The sequence below is a fragment of the Arctopsyche grandis genome, chromosome 4, assembly GCF_051622035.1.
Source record: "Arctopsyche grandis isolate Sample6627 chromosome 4, ASM5162203v2, whole genome shotgun sequence".
NCBI lineage: Eukaryota > Metazoa > Arthropoda > Insecta > Trichoptera > Hydropsychidae > Arctopsyche > Arctopsyche grandis.
In genome coordinates, this window is record NC_135358.1 from 7,793,392 (window position 1) to 7,802,835 (window position 9,444).

A 9,444-nucleotide genomic window follows, 5' to 3' on the forward strand; every position below is an offset into this window, starting at 1 on the left:
AAGCCAAGAATTATTACTGTCCTAGGGCCCGATTTCACTCTCGACGGCCCTGAATACGATATACTACATAATACGTAATATATATGTGTATATCAAGCATTAAGAAACTAAAGAAAAAAATATATTTTGTTTTATGATTTTTCATAATTTTTATGCTTTAAGCTTTTAAGCTTTTTACGTAAAAACTAAATTTAGTGTACTACATATGTATTACTACTGTATGTATATCATGGTTAGACCATGAAAACTTTATAACAAAGCTCATATTTTTATTTTTAAAATTCACCCGCCTAAGAATTGTGAAGTTGGTATTGTATAAAAAATAATACTCATGTTAGTTAATTCTATAAGGCATAGAGATCTATTTAAATTTTAACCAATTATTTTTGAAAAGAACTTCATTCATACATATCTACTATTTCACACTGGCAAAGTTAAGCTCAACCTTTTTTAAATCGCAAGAATTGCACATATTACTACTTACAACTGACTTCCGACTTCAACAAGTCCACAATATATTCTTAATATATTACATACTGATAAATAATATTATATTATATATACTGATACAAAAGAGTTTTGCATTTCAAGCAAGCACAGCCATGTATACTTATATTATATATATATACGCATACGTAGCCCATAAAAATTACTACTCGCATTAAATGTGCAAATTTACTGTAACGTGTGGTTACTGTAATTGCATGGACCAAATTTCGTAGTTGCCCATTATGTATTGACTGTGTAAACGTTTCATTGCACTCGAAACACTTCCAAATTGAATCTTTCAACAATATTGCTGTTGAACATAACGAGTTAACTGATTGATATTATGCTCAGCTTCTTTGACTTGACTTATGTACATTGTAAGTGCATACATGCACGCTGTGAATAAACACACTATCACTAACAAACCTAGAACAATATTTGCTCATTCAAAGCTTTTGCACGTGTGTAAATCTGCTGATTTTATAAATTCTCAAGCAAATGGCCGAAAAACTTACTCATTGGGTACATTGAAGGAGATTTTTTCGAGGAGAAAAATACACTCCTACAATTAACACTAGTTCAACAATATACTTAAATAATGGTGTCCATCTCTGTACACAAGCAATTTGCTGATCTGTCTTTTGTGCAAACTATCTTGTCGGTATGTGAAACCAAGCAATGTCAGCATTTTGTTCCAAAAGTGTTCTGCTATCAGCACAGCATTCTAAAATAAATTCAAACACTGTTGAATTATCATATTTTCTCTTACGCGTCAGGTAAGCTGGTATGGTCATCATTTATAAAACAAGGACTTAACTTTGATACGATATCTTTTCAACCGCGGACCAACTGTTTGGGCTCATACGACCTCGGAGATTGTCATTTCGTCGCTCCCTAAGCGAGTTTTAATACATCTCTGACTCGTTTCAAGTACTTGGGTGTATAATACACGATATCCTTTTTGTTTTGGTGAATCCGTTCAGGAATGCGATGGCGTTGAGTTCAGAGATCGCCGCCCCATCTGCTAAATCGCCGCGTCGTGTAACAACACATGCACTTCTCAGCTGCAGACGCATAAATCAAAAGGAAGAATTCCGAAACGGGTTTAGCAAACAATACCCTCGCAATGCGATTCATACACATAAATCATGACGAAAAGCGCCGGACCCAAATAGAGAGCGTTTAATGTGTATGACATGGCTAGAAGCAGGCAATTCAGAAGCTGGGGAGCACCCAGAACGCTCCTATGACAATCACACGTACATTGTACATAGTTAGTTTAATGAAACGCGCCAATTAAGACTTTCGGCTCAGTAATATTCACACCGCTTGTACCTAATTATAAATATGATGCAACCGGAGCATTCCTCTTCTAATTATGGGTAACTGTTAACTGAGGACCTGTAGAGGAAAAGTGTGATCAAAAATCCACGCGTGCTTATTCGCCAATCTACGTATACTAATACCTATATAAATAGTCTGTTCATCAAATTTATAAGTATTTACTCTCAATATTAGGGATTATATCATATATATAATATCGCTATTCTGTCTGTGTGTATGTGTATCTGCAATAACGCTTGCCGTACTAAAATATAATAGTCGTATCGACATACATATGTACGTCACAGCTAAAACACTGCCAATAAAATGTAGGAATATAATATCGAAAGAAAAAAAACTTCTATATATACTGTTTGCTACCAATGTTTCCTTTGGGCTAATAGACGGCGCTAAGTCTCTCAGCATTTATGGCCATCTATTGAAAATTTATTTATTTAATATACTTGGGGGAGGCGGCAAAGCCGATAGACCCAAGGGGTTTGATCATGCATATTTTATCAATTTATACATATTTGCAAATTAAATGAGAAAAATAAAATATATTAAAAAATGACAATATTAAAATAAAAATAAGAGAGCAAAAAAAGTAACTATATTAAGTAAATTTATTTGATTAATTATTTTTTTTTCTATTGGTGCTTTATATTGTTTATATGTAGGTAGGTAGGTAGTTCTTATATTTTTTTTGATATTAAACAATTAAATATAAATATAAAATTAAATATATTTAAACGGTATTTGAAAAAAAATCGACCGCGTGTGGATCGAACACAGGACCGACACATTTCTTTTTTACATACCTCCTTTGCATTTCACATGGCTTTCGTGACTCGTCACTCGACGCTCCGTGAGAACGGACGTGCCGAAGACGTACTCTCTGTGCGAGCGCTCATAATACAGCGATACGCCATACCGTCAAAAAACCCACACCTTTTAACATACAAAACAAACACCCCCCACAAAACGAACACCAAACGAACACATGTTGGCACCATGCGAGGATCCAACCTGAAAAAGCGAATTAAGAAGACACTGATAACTACAACCGAAGCTCCTCAACCAGGCTGCTCTCAGACCGCTCAGATGGAGACCGAGTGGCAGTTTCCAAAACATACGGCAAAGAACGTGAAAGATGTTGCTCCTGAATTTAAAATTCAGGAGAAAAACAAATTTGAAGGGCTCTTGGAAGTTTCCGATGTCCCCAGAAGCGGTGGAAGAATCCCGCCCATCATCATGACAGCTACTGGCACTCACGGCAGCATGATCGAGTCGATCAAGAAGTTTATAAAAGACTTCACAATGACTTACATTGGTCAAAATAATGTCAAGATACAATGTAAAAGTCTTGAAGACTTTAAAAAACTTCGGGATGGATTGACACCAGACCGACAATTCCATACCTTTTCCAGGAAGGAGGAAAAGGAAATAAAAAGTGTCGTACGTGGCTTGCCGAAATTGCCGGAAGCTGATATTAAAGATGACATCATCAGACAGGGATTCCCTGTAACCAAAGTCATACAGATGAAGACGAAGGAGCCTAGGAGCAACGCCACCGAGCTATACTTGGTGTTCTTCGAGCCATCGGTATCGGCAAAGAAGATTAAAGAAATCCGGTACATCTGTTACACAAAGGTCAGTGTCGTTAAATATACTAGTAAATCACAAAATATTACTCAATGTTTCAGATGCCAAGAATATGGACACGCTGCGAAAAACTGCAATCGGCAGGCCAAGTGCGTCAAATGTGCCGGCACTCACCTCACCGCACAATGCAATCAAGGAATAGTTACCCCTGCTGTCTGCTCAGGCTGTTCAGGATCTCACCCCGCTAACTTCAAAGACTGTCCAAAAAGACAGAGCTATCTGAAAATGCTGGAATCGAGGAAGAATCGAGTATCAATTGTCAAAGCCAACCCTTGGAAACTCCCAGTGGCGCAGCCACAAAATATCCCGGTCGTTAACGATCATAACTTCCCAAAGCTACCGACCATTAAAACTCCTTCACCAAATATCCCAAATATCCCTAAAAAACCCCACCAACCAACCAATCCCAACATTCAACCAACAACAGACCTAACTTCCATGGCGTCTATGACGAAGATGTTGAAGATCCTCCAGGAGATTCGTGCCAAGGCCAGCGGTTGCACCGACAAACTAGAGCTGGCACTCATGCTTGTCGAATATCTCGATGTCTTTGATTAACGGGAGGCGCCTGAACATTCTAGCGTGGAATGCTCGTGGACTTAAGAATAAGATTGACGAACTAGAGTCGGCGATCGGTGAGTACTGTGTTGACATAGTTTTAATCTCCGAGACCTTCTTAAAACCTCATATCCGTATTAACCTACCTAACTTTAACTGCTATCGCGAAGACCGAGAACAGCATGGAGGGGGAGTTGCCATTTTTATAAAATCGTCAATTAAACATTATCGCGTAATAACTCCGCCACTAAAAAATTTAGAACTAACCGCCATCGAACTAACAATTAACAACACCCGTCACATAGTAGCATCCGCTTACAATCCTCCCCAAAAACGATTATTGGCATCCGATCTTAACAAAATATTTAACATTGGTAGTTCGGTAGTGGTAGCTGGTGACTTTAATGCCAAACATCCGTTATGGAGTTGCGTAAACACTGACCTACAAGGCACAACTCTTTATAAATACATTCAACTAACAGATACAATCTTACTTCATCCGGATACATACACACACTATCCCACAAATAACTCACAACCATCCACACTAGATCTTGTCCTCGTCAAGAACTGCCCAAAAATATCGACACCAAATGCCCTTCAAACCCTGTCGTCTGATCATCTCCCGATAATCTTCTCAATCGACGGGAAACCCGAGGAAATCATCAAGCATAGTTGGGATTACGGGAGAGCTAACTGGCGAGAGTTCAAGTCGTACATAAATGACCAAACCATTCTAACTTCTACAACACTCACAAACAAAACCGAAATCGACAGCTCCATAAAACACCTAACGGAATCAATAACTCGATCCAAACACCTTCACATACCTAAGACACAATACATTGAACACAAATTAGAGATAACTGACTTTGTTGCAAATCTAATTAAAAGTAAAAATAAACTCCGTAAAATTTGGCAAACATCAAAAAATCCAGCATTAAAAACATTAATTAATAAGCTCACATATCAAATTAAAATTAGAATCAAAGAAATCAAAAATGAAGCTTGGTCTAAAAAATTAGAAAAATTGAGCTCAGTTGATGGCTCTCTATGGAAATTAGCTAAAGCGATTCGCAGGACAAAAAACTCGATTCCTCCATTAGATGATTCAGGAATCTCAGTGACGCGTGATTGCGACAAAGCAGAACTATTATCAAAATCCTTCCAAAAACATCACACACTCACACAACATTACAATCACATACCAACGCATAATAAAGTCAACCGGTCCATTAAAATCATCACAAAAACTCCCACTAACAGTACTAAAAATATAAAATTGGTGCATCCGTGTGAAATCCAAAATATAATACGTAATTTAAAAAATAAAAAGGCACCTGGGCGAGATTCAATAGATAACATCACAATCAAACAACTTCCATTTAAAGCTTTAGTCTCACTATCTAAAATATTCAACGCATGTTTACTCACCGGGTATTTCCCAGAATACTGGAAAACAGCCAACGTAATTCCCATACTTAAGCCCGATAAAAGCTCAAAAAACCCGGCCAATTATCGACCCATTAGCTTACTTTGCACGCTTTCAAAAATTCTGGAAAAAATAATCTACACACGTTTACTTAAAGTCGTAAATAAGAAATTAATAAATGAACAATTTGGATTTCGCACTGGACATTCCACGACCCAACAACTAACAAGACTAACTGAACACGTGACGAAGAACTTTAATATGAAGAGAAGTACCGGAATGGTATGTCTCGACATAGAAAAGGCCTTCGACACGGTTTGGCACGATGGACTCATTCATAAGCTCCTTATTAACAAAATACCAAACTACCTAATTCTCATCATCAAATCGTACTTAACTCGTAGAAAGCTAGTGGTTAGCGTAAATAATGAATTATCGTCTCCAAAAATAATCGCAGCTGGCGTTCCGCAGGGGAGCTTGCTTGGCCCACTCTTGTTCTCCATATATATAAATGACATACCTATTCCAAAAAACTGTCACATAGCCCTATATGCAGATGATACAGCTTGCTTCACAAGTAGCAAAAAACCAGACACTATTCTTAAAAATCTTGAATTTGCAATTAAAACAATGACTGAACACTTCACTAAGTGGAAAATTCAAATTAATCAAACCAAAACAGACGCCATATTCTTTAGTGTTAGAAAACATAAGCCAAGTTCAGATCTAAAAATCCCCTCTGGAGAAAGTCTGAAATGGCAGTCAGTAATAAAATATTTAGGAGTAACGTTTGATAAAAGAATGAGATGGGCACCTCACATTGAGGCAGCGAAATGCAAGGCGATGCGGGGTATATCCTCAATATATCCAATATTTAATCGCCATAGTTCTTTATCAACGCTAAATAAAATAAAATTATATCGCGCGCTCATATTACCATTATTAACCTATGCTTCACCTGTATGGAATAACGCCTCGAATACTAACCTTTCCAAGCTCCAAGTAATACAAAATAAATCCCTTAAAATAATTTATAATACACCCATATATACTAACCTGAAAAAACTGCATGCTATATATAATATTCCGTTTGTTACAGACATTACTAACAAACTAACCAGTAGATTCTATGAAAGAATCACTAATAACCATACTAACACACTTGTGAAGAGTCTCGGTGATTACAACAAAATGTCTATACCCTTCAGGTATAAACACAGATTACCTAAACATAATCTGCTTTAGGTCATCGACTTTAGATAGTCTTTAATTAATATTATGTATTAGATGTATTATGAACATTTATAAGGATTGTAAATAGGTTTTTGAGCTCTTTTTCCTATTATGCTTTAGATTAACATTAGAATAATATAATACTGTAATTACTAACCAAATTAAATTAAAATTGTAAAATAGAAAATGATCAGTAGATCAGTAGCTATTAAAATAGATATAAAATGTATTGTGAACATAATTTCGTAATAATAAAAAGCATTTAAAAATCAAAAAAAAAAAAAAAACATGGCTTTCGTGTTAGTGGTCATTTTTATTTTTATTTAAAAACTTAATATACCAACACCCATGCGATGATATTATTTCATCGGGTACGAGACTAGTTTATATAGAAATTAGGTAGCAGCATGGCTCGGTGGTTGGGCTTTTGCTTAGCACCGAGAGGTCGCCGGGTTCGATTCCGTGAGTTGACCTCGATTGAAAAGAATTTATTCCGAGTATATTTGTAATGCTGCTGGTCAGACTTGGATATTTGTGACTCCATTTGTCGATCGTTTCCTATCAGAGTTTGCCAATTTTTCTGATTTCATTGTTGAAACGATTCCTCCATTAAATTGGCTAAAAACCATCCTACCCATGTCACCACTATTTGAATATGATTTATGTACAAAGTTTAAAATTCATAGATGTCTTCTTAATTTCGACTTTTTCAGTTGCTCGTAATTCAACGACTTACATATGTAATGCTGTATAAAATAAAAATAAAAATGCTGCAAATGTGAAAATAAATATAAATCTAACTGTTTAAACTATGACTTGCTACTATTACCATATTTTTATTACTAAAAGCAATTATTAAAGTAGAAAAACATGGTACATATAGTTAATGGTGGAAGTTTGAGTATATTGCTATATTTTTTAGAATTTAAATATTTAAAATTAAAAAAAAAATGCTTTCAAAATAAAATAATGTTCCTACAGTATTTTTTTTTTCAGATGAAAAATTGGAATGAATGTGAATATTTGCACTTGGAAAGCCCCCCTCCCCCCATTCTAAGTTATTTTCTCACCTATCTACCTACATACATATGTAGTAAGCTCTACCACTAATATTTAGACAAATGCCCTCTTTCGAAGGCGAGTGTTTACCAACATGGTTAGATCTGGTGAGCCACATTTGTATATATTTATTTAAATTCCAAATATTTGTTATCATGTATGTTATTTCCACTCCTCTCATGACTTACGTACGTATAATCACAACCCTCAAACGGTTACTTTATACACCCCAAATTCTTCAAACAGCATGAATTGCCTTTATATGCTAAAGTTGCACACGTGCGCGTTTACCTAGATTTAGAACACTTATGTAAATATTATTCTTCCTTGTTTTCCTTTTAACACTCATCGCAGTTCCTAACCAGGAACACTGAATCCACGTGTTCGCTCATGTATGTTAACACAGTTCTGTTTGCTTCCGGTCAATTTACCTCCGGAAACCATTGAATTCTTTCATTATTAATCACCATATTTATTGAGGAAACTCCTTCAATAAGCTCGAATATTCCAAAAGATTTTTAATTTCAATATAAATAACAACAATTAATGTTTTCACATCATCTATCATAATTAACTTGAAGACTATTTCTTTACTTTAATTTAGAACAATTTTTTTACCATACTAATGGCATTTCATTAGATGATAAAATAGTAGAAGTAAATAATTATTTATGTTTAGTTCAAATAATAGACATGTCCGGTAGTAAAGAGGGAGAAATAAAGAGACGTATGAAATTAGGATAGAGTGCATTTAGACGAATGAATGTTGTTTTTAAATCAAAAATGCCACTCTGTCTGAAGAAAAAGATCTTCGATATATGCGTTTTTCGAGAGATGACGTATGGATGTGAAACTTGAACATTGAATGCCACGATGCTACACAAAGTCCAATGCACTCAAAGAAATATGGAACACTGTATGCTCGGCATAACGAGGAAAGACCGAAAGTAGGACAAGAGTAGTGGACGTAGTGGATAGATTAATAGATATTGAAATGGCAATGGATAGGCCACGTGGCTAGAAGAATGGACGAAAGGTGGACAAAATAAGTGCTAGAATGGTACCCGAGAGAATGCAAAAGGCTAAAAGGAAGACCGCAGACAAGATGGGTGGGGTGAAATGGATGAGAGTTGCGCAAAACAGAGACGAGTGGAAGCGTGTTGGAGAGGCCATCATCTAGCAGTGGATGGTCAGCAGCTGTAGATGATGATGATGATGATGATGACATAACATCAAATCTCAACGTGATGTCAACGACCATAGAAATCATTGCTTACCAAACTATTATAATGGTCATCGTTATATTTTATGACCGTATTTTATTAGGTCGTTTTGATTGACCAGTGATGTTTAATTTGACGAGTAGAAAAGGGCACACACCTGTGTGTTGTCATCAGATTGCCGCATTGTCGATGACTTCATCATCGCTGCACTCGCGGAACGCATCGACTTCAATTGTGCGTTTGCCAACTTGTGCTGACGAGCTGGCCTGCATCAGCGCTCCTACGAGGGTCAACGCTCCAGTCAGCCTCAATTATTACGACATTATCCACTAATTAGACGGAAAACTGCCTATGTGCCCTTCCGCACGTGCATGAGCTTCCTCACGTGCACCCACTTATTCATTGAGTATATTTGAAAGTGCACTGATTCAATACCTTCACTCTAAGTTCGATCTATAAGTA